Below are 10,783 nucleotides of genomic sequence, written 5' to 3'. Positions count from 1 at the left end.
ATGTCACAATCTTTTATTTACCTTGAATTCCTTATTTTCTTTTAAAAAGAAAAAAATCAATTCTTTTTTCAAACAGGGAACCAGTGACCCTTACCTTAAGACAGTATAAATATTTGAAACGAAACAGAAACTGTTTTCAATCCAAAACAGTGGAATTTCAAAATGGGAAGATTAATCGATATTAAAAAGAAATCAATCATTTGACAGCCCTACTTTAAAGCATAAAGAAATAATGAAAAATAATATGTAGTCATCTAGAAACTCCTAGTAGTATTTCTGCTGATGGCTTGAGTTTTAAATTTGTGTGTCAATAGAGATAATGCATACGGACAATAATTGGGGGGCAAGACACAGAATTAATCTGGCTGGTGGAGCCACGCCAGCCTCGTCTGCTAACTGAAGCAGACATTTAACTTACTGATAAAATGTCCAAGATCCACCAGTGTCAATGTGAAGAACACATTCAGCCTTTAGGGGAGTTAAATGACTGTATTATTAGTTTTCATCATGTTTTATCCTGGTTGTCCTCCTCTACTCTGCTAATTCAGTTAAGAACCCTGTTCAGACTTATATATGCTCTTTATTGGCATCAATTAGTTGAAAAAGAAACTACTAAAAATATATTTTTTGGCCTAAATAAGATAAGAATGACTTACTATAACAGCAGAGTCTGGGTTTGACACAAATGTATTTGACGTGTACAGTATTTTCAGATTAAAGGTTGTCCCTTTTTTTCATAAAGAGGTGTGGTTTATGATCTATACTGTAGCCAACCAGCAGGGGGAGCTCCAAATGTTGTAGCTTCACTCAAAGGTGGCTGTTTCTCCGTTTATCTTAATATATAGTCCATGGTTTGTATGTGTTCCTACAGAATGTGGTTTGTGGACCTGGCAGGCAGCGAGCGAGCTTCAGATACTAAAGAGCCAGACAGGCAGAGTCGTCTGGAGGGTGCGGAGATCAATCAAAGTTTGTTAGCTGTAAGTCACACTCTCATAGACAGCACCTTCAGTCAAACAGACTTGTTAGAATTCAAATGTTTTCTAACATAATTTTCTTTTCCTCAGCTTAAAGAGTGTATCCGTTCCCTTGATCAAGAGCAGTCTCACACGCCTTTCAGACAAAGCAAACTCACTCAGGTTCTTCTTTAACTTATTGATATTTGTTGGAACTTTGGTTAGTGAGTACAAGCATGCGCTAACATCATCTTATAGTTACTTTTACTTTTTAGTGTAAGTAAATCTCCTATATTTTGGCTGTGTTGTTCTCATTCCAGGTTTTAAAAGACTCGTTTGTTGGAGACTCGATGACATGCATGATTGCCAACATTTCACCGGGTCACTCAGCAACCGAACACACACTGAATACACTAAGATACGCCGACAGGTAGGAGTTTGTGTCTACATTACAGTATGTATGGGATAATGCAACAACAGTCGCAACCATTGTCAACTATTTTATATTAATAAAGGAAATTAGTCAAATTAATTAATAAATAACTACCTGGAATAAATGATAGGAATGTTAGGAATTTTCTGTGGTGAAGTTCAAGTCATTAGCTTTGATCTTCCTATAAAAGCAGGCCTTTATTTAAACAGGAAGTCAGTTACCCTTAGTGTAAAAATCCAAAATAACAAAAAACGGTTTAAATGCAAAAGACTGGAATTTTAAAATATGATAAAAAAAGATGCAATGTATCCCAACAATCTACTGAAATTTTAAAATTAATCATGATTAAGATTTTAATTGTTTGGCAGCCTTAGATATGATATAAAGGGCCTATACAAGTATTCACCCTCTTATGTGTTTTACCCTTTTATTGATTTTATAAATCAATCATGGTCAATATAATTTAGCTTCGCCGACCCAAAAACAAATATAAAAAATTCTTTAATGTCGATGTGACAACGGATTTCCTCAAAGTAATGTCAATTAAACAAAAATATGTTCAATAAAAAAAGTGACTGCCTAAATTTTCACCCCCTTTAAAGCTTGAATATGTAACATTCGATGAAAACCGTGTAGAATCAAATCTACTCCCCCTCCCTTCCTGTTCTTCTCCGTGTTTGAGCTCTGTAGCCCCACACCTCTTCTCACATACCTTCTCGTGAATGTGCATGTCAGCTGAATCGAGTACTGATGGCTCTCGTGGAGTGATTTTGCTCCGCTTTTCCACTGAAATAATGACTGAATCACAGGCAAGAAGACACATTCTACTTAGGACCAAACACCATCAGTAACTCCACCATTGTATCAACTTCTCACTGAGCTGAGAGGCGGAAGCACACCTACTACAGTGGCCAATAGGAATGCTCCCTCTGAGCTGAGCCTTGATTGGCTGCAAGTGCTAGCCTCCTCATTGGCTGGAGCATCGTCCCTTGCTGGTTTTCCTCAAGTGAGAGTGCAGCGCGAGGAGGCGTTGCAGAAGTGTGTTATTCTGTTAGATGACTTCAATAACAAGACCCTGACAAGTTGTGTTGTTTTTGTGGGCATCCGGCAAAAGTCCGTATTTAGTAGATGCACCTTTGGCTGCAATCACAGCACTGAGTCTGTGTGGATAGGTTTCACTTAGGCTTGCACATCTGGACACTACAATTTTACTCCATTCTTCTTTGCAAAACTCTGTTAGGTTGCGTGGGGATCAAGCATGAACAGCCCTTTCCAGTCTAGCTACAAATTCTCTACTCACCTTGTTGTCTTTAAACCATTTCCATGGAGCTTTCGCTGTATGCTTCGGATCATTGTCTAACTGGAAAATAAATCTTCTCCCAAGCCGTAGTTTTCTTGCAGACTGAATAAGATTGTTCTCCAGGATTTTCCAATATTTTGCTATGTTCATTTTACCCTCTCCCTTTACAAGCCATCTGGGGCCGCAGCTGCTGAGAAGCATCCCCACAGCATGATGCTGCCACCACTGTGCTTCACAATGGGGATGGTTCGTTTTATGGTGATGTTCAGTGTTTGGTGTTTGCCAAACATGGTGTCTTGTCTGATGGCCTAAAAACACCATTTTGGTCTCATCAGACCAAAGAACTTTCTTCCACTTGATGGAGTCTCCTACATACCTTTTGGTTAACTTGTCAAGATTTAAAATGAGTTTTCTTCAACAGTGGCTTTCTCTTTCGCACTCTCCTATAAAGCTTTGACTGGTGAAGAACCCAGGCAACCATTGTTTTATGTAGAGTCTCTCCCATCTCAGCTGCTGAAACTTGTAACTCTTTCAGAGTAGTCATAGGTGTCTTGGTGGCCTCTCTCGCTAGTCTTCGTCTTGCATGGTCACTCAGTTTGTGAGGACGTCCTGATCAACACATTTACACATGTGCCATATTCCTTACATTTCTTGATGATGGATTTAACTAAATTCCAGGGGATGTTCAGTGCCTTGAATTTTTATTTCCATCCCCTGACTTATACTTTTCAATAACCTTTTCTCTGAGCTGCTGAGAGTGTTCATTTGTCTTCAAGGTGTAATAGTAGCCTGGAATACTGATGTTCCCATGACAGGACCTTCCAGACACAGGCGTCTTTATACTTCAATCACTTAAGACACATCCACTGCACTCAGGTGATCCATATTTTACTTATTGTGAGACTACAAGCTCCAATTGGCAGGACCTCTGTTAAATTGGCTTAGTCAGTTTAAAGGAGATAATTTTGCATCACATATTTTTATTCAATTGACATCATCTTTGTAGCACTCTGTTTTCACTTTTACATTAAAGATGCATAAGGGGGAGAAAAAAAACTTTCCCATCATTGTCAAAGGGCTCTTGCACACATCCAGTGCTCAGGTTCATTAAATTCATGTGTGTTTATTTCTGGAAAAAAAATTAAAAATAAAAATAAATAAATAAAAAACAAGGCAAAAATAAGTTTATTTGCTGAACAGTACATGTCTTGATTTTGTACTGTACTCAGTTAAGAAGAGTTTGAAAAGCATTTGCTAAAATACTATATTCTTTTTTTCCCATTTTACAGAATGTCCAAATGTTTTAGAAACTGGAGTTTGGCTATTATGTACACACATAATCTATTCAATATGGAATTTACTTGATTTCTCACAGGGTGAAGGAGCTGAAGGGACAGGGCGGCCTGAGAGCAGGAAGAAGAGGAAAGACCTCCCCAAAACGTAACCTGTTCAAAAGTAACAGCAGCACTAGCGGCAGAAGCAGTGGAGGAAGCAGTGTTTGCATCCGAGGGAAAAGTCCCCCAAAAAAGCCGAAGTTAGGGTGGCAAAAAGAGGCTCCAGTCCCAGCAATACCTACCTGGAGGTCAGCCACAGGAGGCCCAATTTTCTGCTCAACACCAAAGAACAGAAGATGCAAAGAAGAAACAAGTGCAGGAAAAGGGAATGAATTTGAACTGGAAGGAATAACTCCTGTCAGAGGTTCATTTGGAGCTGGAGATGATGGGAAGAGAGCAGGCAGAGTAAGAGAAAGGTATAAAGAAACAGACAATGTAGGTCAACAAAACATCAGAGAATCTGGATTCTACCAAAGACAAAGAGAGAGCCAACAACTCACCCAAAGAGAGGAAGTAGAGAAAGAGGAAAGAAGACAAATGCAAAGCTGTGGAGATTCTTCTGTGAGAGTAAAAAGTGTAAGGGAAAGAAATGTGCACAAGTATAATGAAAGGGACAAAGAGAAAGTGATGCATCTGAAACAGTATCACCAACAGCTGCAGCAGTTTACACCCTTATCAACTTCAACCACCAATCTTGGTTCCCCCTCTACTTGTCTGTCTTTCTCTTCTTCCACTTCCTCCTCCCTTTCTTCCTCTGTTTCGTCTCTCCAGCACTCCTCCCACCTCTCCTGCTCTGCACCTACATACCAAGGTTTGGAGGAAGTTTTAGATACCTACGGAGGCAGGGTTGAGGTAAGGGCTGGTGGTAACGGAGGGCAGAAGTCTTCAGTTCCATGTGAAAACAAAAATGAGATTGGTAGGGTTAAAAGAGAGGACTTGAGACCTGCTGGGTGGGAAGAAGAAGGAGGGAGGAAATGGGCTTGGGCGTCAATGACAAAGACAGGTGGAATGGCAGGTTCAGCACCAGCTGCTGTAGGGGCACAAGTGTTTTACAACTGTGACTCAAAAGAAAGGAGAGGAGTGGGTGAGGATGCCTTAGAGGTTCCAGCTGATGATCTATGGAGCAATGAAGAGCATGAGAGCAACAACCTTTTCACCAACCCAGCTGTCGAGTCATGCCACCATCGAGCTCCAGCAGAACGACCTCTCTCCCCAAGTTGTGAACACATCAACACTCTCCTGACACTAAATAAACTCCCCTTGAGATTAAACCACATCAGATCAAATCCTACCTCAAGTGACCTGCATGCATCACCACGAAAATCCATGACTGCAGCGCCAGCAAGCAGCCTTAAAGAGAGAAAACCTTGGTTTTCTGCTGATGAAACTGCAAAAGACTTCTCAAATGCTCAGTTAGACACTCTGTCTTTCACCAACTCTGGAGCCAAAACAACTACCCCTCCTCAAGAAGATACCTTCACCGGTGTCATGGACCCTCTGAGTATCTCCCTGCTTCAAGTGGATCAACAAGCCGCCACAGCTTCGTTCCTCCAGGGGAAGCCAAAGACTAGCTCAATCTGTCTATTTGATAATGAAAACAGAGAAGAGCGCAAGAGGGGGAGAAGAAACGAGCATATCACATGTTTGGAAACAGCAATGAAAGATGACGAAGATGAGGAATTTCACCTTTTCCCCGTGGACATGACACAAGGGAACCCCAGACGCTCATCTTTAACTACTGAGCAGGATTATAATGGTTTGGATCTTTCCTTTTTCTTTTTTTTTCTTTTTACTTTTTACCATAGACTGTGTATTAAGATGGACAGTGAAACAGTTGCCTGGGAGAGGAGCCAGAATATAAAGAGCAACAAATAAGAAAAAAACTTAGAAGTGTGGGCTTGAGTCAGAGTTGAGTCACATTTTGACAACTGTAGACTCAACAACAAATTATAAGGGACTCAAAGCTAGAGTTGGACATTAACACAGGTGGCTTGTGGCTTCACTTAGGCTTGGCCCTTACTTGGGACTGGGAATTTACCTGACTTTACTTGTGACTTGATTCAGTATTGACCTGTTTGTATTTGGGACTTGACTCAATACTTGGCTGTCTTTAGATTTGGATTTGACAAGAGATCTGTCTGTTTCTACTTAGGACATACCTCAGGGCTTACTTGGGTCATATATTGGTCAAAACTTGATAAAGGACTTGCCAGTCCTTATTTAAAACTTGGCCTGGTTGGAACTTGACTGGAAACTTACCTGTCTTCACTTGAAATTTGGCTCAAGGCTTAAATGCCTTAGCATACCTGTTTTAACTTGGGGCTTGCCTCTGAACTTACCTGACTTAATCTGGGATTTGACTTGAGACTTACCTTTTGTTGCTCAGGACTTGACACATTATTTTTTGGGGCATTTTTGTGCCTTTATTAGATAGAGGAGGACAGTGGATAGAATCGGAAACAGGATCAAGAGTGGGGGGAGAGACATGTGGGAAAGGGCCTCAGGTCGGATTCGAACCTGGGCCGCCCGCGTACATGGGGAGCGCCTTTAACCACTAGGCCACCTACTCCCTGACTTGACTCTGGACTTAACTTTGTTTCCTTATAGACTTGGTCACAACTTGACTTAGGACTTATCTGTCTTTGCCTTAGATTTGACTCTGGACTTACCTTTTTTACTTGGAACTTAAATATGGGTTTACCTGTCTTTGCTCAAGACTTGACACTGGACTTACCTGACTTTCCCTGAGATTTGAGTCAGGATTTACTCGCTTTGCTTTGCACTTAATTTGGTCTTGCCTGTCTGTACTAGAGACTTGACTCTGGACTTACCTGGCTTTGCTCAGGACCTGACTCTGGACTTGCCTGTCTTTACTTGGGACTTGAGACCAGACTTGAAACGTACTTGTGACCTATCCCAATAACTGTTTAACTAACTGTTAAACAGCAAAGGTCCTTCAGGTTGTTGCTATGAAGATGTTAATGATGTCTTGTAGCAAAAAAAAAAAAAAAAATAGTCTGGAGTGCTTGGAAGCTCAAACAAATAGTTGTGAAGGTATTCTTTGGTGAAGTACTCAAAATAATTTCCTTTTGATCATAGAAATGTAAAAAACAAACACAAGTCATCAAAAAGCTGGGTAACTACCCATGTTCTTTAATGTGCCTGATCTTCATGCAATACATTTATTTATAAAGAACTTTTCTCATAGTCTATTCTTGTCTCACACAGGATCAGCATGGACTTAGTAAGTGTGGATTGTGTGAGATTATGTTCTAACTAGTGCTCGTAAATGGGTGAATGACCAGTTTTTTGTCTTGTCCAGGTATCATGAAGGTTCCTATTCCTAAGGCTGCACTGGTTTCTCTCCAGGACCAAGAAATCAACCACAAACCTCAAACAATTGGAGCGACTGAAGTCCTTAGCAAACAAAACTCACTTCAACCTTCTACAAAGGCTGTACCCAAGCAAACCTTTGTCATTCAGTCCACCTCATCATCAGTGCAGCTCACTGGGAGCAATGTTTCACCCAGCCCACACAATCTAATGACAAATAGTGCCACCCAAATGGGGCCTGATTGTGCCCACAATTTGCCCAACAAACTCCTCTCCAGTACAACAACATCTGTCCCTTCCAGCAACTCTAACATCTCAGTCCAACCAAATGATCGGACTGAATCAAATTTTAAAGAAAGCACTAGACATCACAAAACTGGAAATATGATCGATCAGGCATCGCTGGGGGACGTGGACATTGCCCAGTGAGTACCAAAAACCTCTGCTGTTGAAATATGAATAAGCCAATGATGAAGTACAAAAACTGCAGTTCCTTAAGTGTCCACTTGAGGCTGTACCCGAAAGCCTGAAAATCCCATTAACAGTCATATTAAACTAGCAATTTTGAAAGAAGAAATAAACAAATACATATATATTACAGCTGTTCTCCTTTATTTGAAATTCATCCATGAACCAAAAGATCAGTTTAAGGTTTGGTAAATATGTATGAAGTGACGTTTCTAAGAACAGCCCTCAATTCAAAACAAGAAGTTAGCAATGGAAATTAGGGTTAGGCATCTACTTGACCTGGAAACAGTAACCTACACCATACTTACTTGCCACATCCACCCTTTACTCCACCCTAAAAGTGTGGACTTTGTCATTTTTTCAGCAGATTATTTCCCCATGCTCCTGGTAACACACAAAGACATCCAGAACACAACCAGAGTTGTGTCAAACCTCCTTCCTGTCTGATGGTGCCCCTTTTGGCACAAGTATTTTGTCTTTTCCTCAAACTCATATACAGTTTATATATCTTCCTAATTAAAACTTAAAGGTTGCAATCACTCAGAAAAAAATAAAACAGTTGTACTGTTTTCAGATGAAAGGCGTAACTCAAGAAATTTAGGAAACATTTTGTTTATGCCTAAAGATAAATTTTACATGTGTCCACTTTTTTCATTTTTTTTTAACATATTCATGTAAAATGAAAATCAACCACAGAAATATTGAAGTTACTCAGGAACTTGCCATAATTTCTCAATGTCTGTGATTTTTTTTCAAAGATAATTATCAGGTTTATAATGACAATTTGTTTTTTTATTCAAGTTTCAATTCAATGATGCTGTCTTTACGTAAAATTGTAATTGAAAGGTCGTTTCTCTATAGAAATGAACATATGTGCCTGCCATAAAAAGCACATTTTAACATCTGTTTAGGTTAAAGGTTATCATTGTTTTGAAGCCCTTTCCTTTTTGATGCTATTTCATTCATGCATTCTTTCTTTTTTATTCCACCTACCATCTCCATTCTTCATGCTTATATTCTGCCTAAAAGCAAATGCAGCACCTGAATTTGTCCCTGAGGATAACTAAAGTATTTTACATTCTGATCATGAATATAAAAAAACCTCTATTCTCAATCCTCTCCAGGTGGCGTGTTGTCCAGGCTCACTGGGAGCAGCTAGAAGAGATGGAAGCTTTGTTTCATAAAGAGGGAAGCCTTCTGTGTCAGCAACCTGATATGGTCAGAATATGTTTTTATTTTTTCTTCTTTATGCACTTTACTACGATAAATAATCTATTTCTAACCTGATTACAAATGTTGATCCATCTTTTTTCTTTATCTCTACAGGCGTTTGCAGAGTATGTTCAAAAACTGCAGGAGATCATGAAGAGAAAGGCTCAATGTGTGAACAGCATGATCACTCAGCTGCAGCCATATCTAAAATTCTGTCTTTCAAACTCGACACACAAGCATAACCAAGGAGAAAACAGTCATGATCCCAATACTTGAATAAACCAGCCAAATATGTTGTTTAATTTTCAATTTGGAAGTAACCTTTACACCATAGAAATGCATTTTACCCAAAGTGGTGCTATTTCTGAATGCACAATATGTTTTCTAGATGCAATTGAGGTTTATACCAGTGTTTCTAGCTTTCTTAAAGTAAATGTGGGTTAAGAGTCTAGAGGCCTTTGGCATATTGTACTTATATTTGATGGCCTGTGTGGTAAGCATTTCTACTAGAGGCTGATATATACTGGATAATAATATTGATTAATATTTTGGAATGGTGTGCCCATCAGTATGCCTATGCAAATGTGTGTGTGTGGTTATGTCTGAAAGATAAATTTTTCTGGAGCTTTTACAAACATGCTGCACACAGAACATATGAAATTGATGTGTTTGTTTGACTTAACTAAAACTGGGTTGGTAGAATTAAAAAAATAAGCTATTTATAATTGCTGCTATTTTAAATTTAATTGCTACTTTCAGTATGTTTTTGTTCAGTTGAATCCTAATGGTCCTGATCCGGTGTCTTTCATATCACTAAAGGTTCTGGTTGTATTAGACCAGTTATTGATTGAAATTTTTCTTAATGGGCTTCTTTTTTGCTGATGTAATTAATCTAAAATGTCAGAATTTATTTTAATACAAATCAGCACACATTTTTGAGACCTTTTTCCTGGGTTTATACATCTGATTATTTTTCCTTAAAACCAACTTGACTCTGACTCTTGATGTCACACTTCAAGTTTACAGCAAATGCCTTGCAATGAGTTTACTTGCAGAAAACAATGTTCTGGTGCTACCGTTTTTGTCAAGTTTTTCCATTAAAGTTTGCACTAACCCTAACAACATTAACAGCATTAAAAAAAACATTTTGCTTCACAAAAAAAATTCACACAAAATGATGTAGTGACATACACTGTTTTTGTTTGCTTTGTTTTTGTTTTGTTTCACAAAACAGTTTTGTGTTCCATAAAATGTTTTTGCATTTCATGAAATACTTTTGTCTTCACTTGAATGTTTTTACAATTGACCTTCAGGGCCACCATACAATTATGTTCAAACAACTTCTGATAAATCTACAGAGGTCGAGATTTTATTCAATTTGCATGCACACAGTAAATACTAAAATATTAAATGAAGAAAAAAAAATGAGATTGAATTTAAAGGCGATTTGCAGAAGACGTTTTATATGCGAGCTCACCTGAAAGAGAGATCACTGAAAGTTGAAAATTCCTCACAGAAAAAAATACTTTAAAAACATGTAGTCAAAGCAGAAAATAGCATTCGAATAAAAAAAGAAATAATGAATATAGAAAAAAATGAAAAATAAAAAGTAAATCAAGTTAGGGTTGTTCCTTCCTTTCCTTACCAAAGGGACTTTGCAATAAAAAATGTTTCACATTCAACCAGGAACAGAGAAGCGCGCTCCCCGAACTCTCCCTTGAAACGCGCACGTCAGTGCACGGCGTTGAAC

This window comes from Cheilinus undulatus, linkage group 5, assembly GCF_018320785.1.
Source record: "Cheilinus undulatus linkage group 5, ASM1832078v1, whole genome shotgun sequence".
NCBI lineage: Eukaryota > Metazoa > Chordata > Actinopteri > Labriformes > Labridae > Cheilinus > Cheilinus undulatus.
Note: the sequence above shows the minus strand (reverse complement) of the source record.